General features: G+C 55.4%; 1 long non-coding RNA gene across 1 annotated transcript in view; it reads right to left on the bottom strand.

Annotated features, from left to right (window-relative positions):
- Positions 1 to 141: 141 nt before the first annotated feature.
- LOC109531115 (uncharacterized) overlaps positions 142 to 2635 on the bottom strand; it is a 23647-nt gene continuing 21153 nt past the window's right edge. Inside the window, exons 2-3 of the long non-coding RNA XR_002171121.1 lie at positions 678 to 794; positions 142 to 234 (exon numbers count right to left, since the gene is read on the bottom strand). This is a non-coding gene — a long non-coding RNA (uncharacterized LOC109531115). The remainder of the gene's footprint in view (positions 235 to 677; positions 795 to 2635) is intronic.

Below are 2635 nucleotides of genomic sequence, written 5' to 3'. Positions count from 1 at the left end.
GAAGAGGACGGGATCCGGACCGGCTCTCACCTGTAACGACGAGTTCGGCGGTGCTGGTGGCTTGTCCGGCTCCGTTGGTGGCCCGGACGGAAAACCTCCCGCCGTGCGCGGCGTTGACGGCGTCGATGCTCAGAACAGCGTGGCCGTCGCTGAACAAGATCTGAACGCCTGGCAACGCGGCGGCAGAGAGAACCTGGCCGTCCCGAAACCACGACACCTCGGGAACCGGAGCGCCTGGAGGGCAGATGGAGTGGACTCAGGTGGCGCTCTGTCACTCGGAAAGTGGCTTTTCAGGGTCTGCTGGCTTCAGTACGTTGAAGGCCGCTGAGCGTTTGCGCCCACGTTGCTTTGTCTGATTTTGCGATTCCGACGTCAGGTCTTGAAACACGCGCGCAACTTAGTTTGCACATTAAATGGGACCCCTCGGCCCCTTACGGTGTCCCCTTCCGACCAAGTGAAACTCACAAAAACGACAATTGGTTTGGAATGGTGCAACTATGTATCCCAACTACAAATCACCGAATGGAATCGACAAACGGTGCATTATCGGAAAGTGGCTTCCACTCCCCCGACGACGCGCAAATCCAACGCGGTACATTTGTCAGGTACACTTCAGGCCTCCCTAAAGATTCATTGGCACGGGACACGGGACACGGGACGGCGGGGACGGCTCTTACCGCTCACTTGCGCCTGGAACGAGGCGGCACTACCCTCCAGTGCCACCACGCTCTGAAGCGGCTGCGTGAAAGTCGGCGCCTGTGTCGACATCCTCTTCGTCTTCTTGGCTTTGCGGCCTGCGGGTCAGCAAAAAGACAAAGAGGCAACGCTTTGGACGCTTTTGCAAAAAGCTTCATCGTTTCCCAGGCGATTTGGGGGTTTGCGGCATGCGGCGAATGTTGCCTTTTTTTTTTACATCACGTTTACTTGCAATGATTTCAGGTGTACAGCAGGGGTCACTATTGACCGACCAACACAGTATCAACACAGTTTGCGTCACGTGTCAATATCAATCATCTGCCCATCACTACTCTGAAGCTCAATCAGCTGTTCAACTCCCTGCGAGTGGCCCCTCGATCCCCAATTCTTGGCCGGGTTTCAGGTCGGCACCTTTACACTTCAAAGTCATTTGCTCACACTACCGGTCACGCCCACCCTCCCCTTTTTATTGGGGGGTGGGGGGGCTATTACTGTTGCAATACTAATGAGTATGACAAGGATTGTTGTGGCTACCAACTGTCATGAATTGTCGTGGAAGTTCAATAACTGTTGATATGAACGGATTCAACGGACAACAAACAGCAGACGGCCGAGCATTCCGGCTGCCGTCAATCGACCACCCTGGCGTAAAACTGGCAGTGGTCATCATAAAGAAGTCTGCTAGCACCTCCTGGTGGACATTGTGAGAATAAGCCTTTTCAATCTCGCCACACGAACTTTGGTTCTTGTCAGACCCGAATCGGTGTCATCGTTTGAGCGTTCTCCCTCTGACAAATGGCGACGAGGTCCGACGGCAAGTGCAAATGTTTTGGCCCAAGGTGTCGCCGCCGCTTCAGCAAAGTCCTTTGCTGGCTGACTCGCGCGACAGCTGACACCAGCGATCCACCACCCCCCTGCTCTCCCTTCCTCACGCATGCACACACACACACACACACACACACACACACACACACACGATGCTGAGGCTGTTATAAATAGTTGGAGGGGCCGGGCGAGAGGTGACGGGCGGCGGCAGCTGAAGGGGGCCACTTGCCAGTATCTCAGACATCAATACGACTTGGAAAAGAAAACAACACGCACACACTCCATTTGTGTGTGTATATTTACACTTGGGCGCACACGCGCAACACATCATCTGTAAATTGTAGATCGCGAGCAGCAGCAGCAGCAGCAGCTCGTGTTGAGAAGGAAAAAAGAATCCAAATGTCATTTGGAAGGCGCCCGCTTCTGGAGGCCAGATGACGCCACTTCCGGTTGGTTACCTTGCCAGAGCGCGACAAATTCTTCAAGGACGGGTCCGACGTTATGGATCCTTTGTGGACCAAGAATGCCTCATCCACGTTTGTCATTTTTGTTTCTTTGTTTAAGGAATGCCGAGGATATCGATCAGAATAAGAAACGGCGCGATGAATGCGCTGGGGTGTTCAAATCGATTCGAGACCTCGGGCAAGTTTTGGACGGGGCCGACTGACACGCCCCGCCCCTTTGCTACACCGACATCATTTTCCCATCCCGTCCATCTTCATCGCGGCTGACTTTGGTACACCCCGGACCGGTCGCCGTCTGATTGCGAGGCCCGAATAGACTTTGGAGCCTGGGCGCCACCTCGGGTCCGCGAGGCGTACGCGGTCGCGAGGTTGCGAGAGGCCGCGCGTCGATTCCGCTGCGTTCGGTGGGGTTGAGTTGCGCGCACTTGGAACGGGTCAAGTGGCGCGCGGGCCAAATCCAAAGGAGGCCGCATCTCTGCCCAAAATAGATTTTGGATTGACAGGAAGCATGTGCGGCACATATCTGCGGGAGGGCGGGGGGGGAGAGCTCAAGTGAGCATTCCCTTAAAAAGCCATGGGCCCCCGGCTCCCTCCGTCGGCGCAGCTATTTTGGGGTTTCGTCAAAGTCGGCGCACGCCACGAGCACCAAA

This window comes from Hippocampus comes, unplaced genomic scaffold, assembly GCF_001891065.2.
Source record: "Hippocampus comes isolate QL1 unplaced genomic scaffold, H_comes_QL1_v1.1 scaffold189, whole genome shotgun sequence".
Taxonomy (NCBI): domain Eukaryota; kingdom Metazoa; phylum Chordata; class Actinopteri; order Syngnathiformes; family Syngnathidae; genus Hippocampus; species Hippocampus comes.
This window is presented reverse-complemented; position numbering and strand designations above follow the sequence as displayed.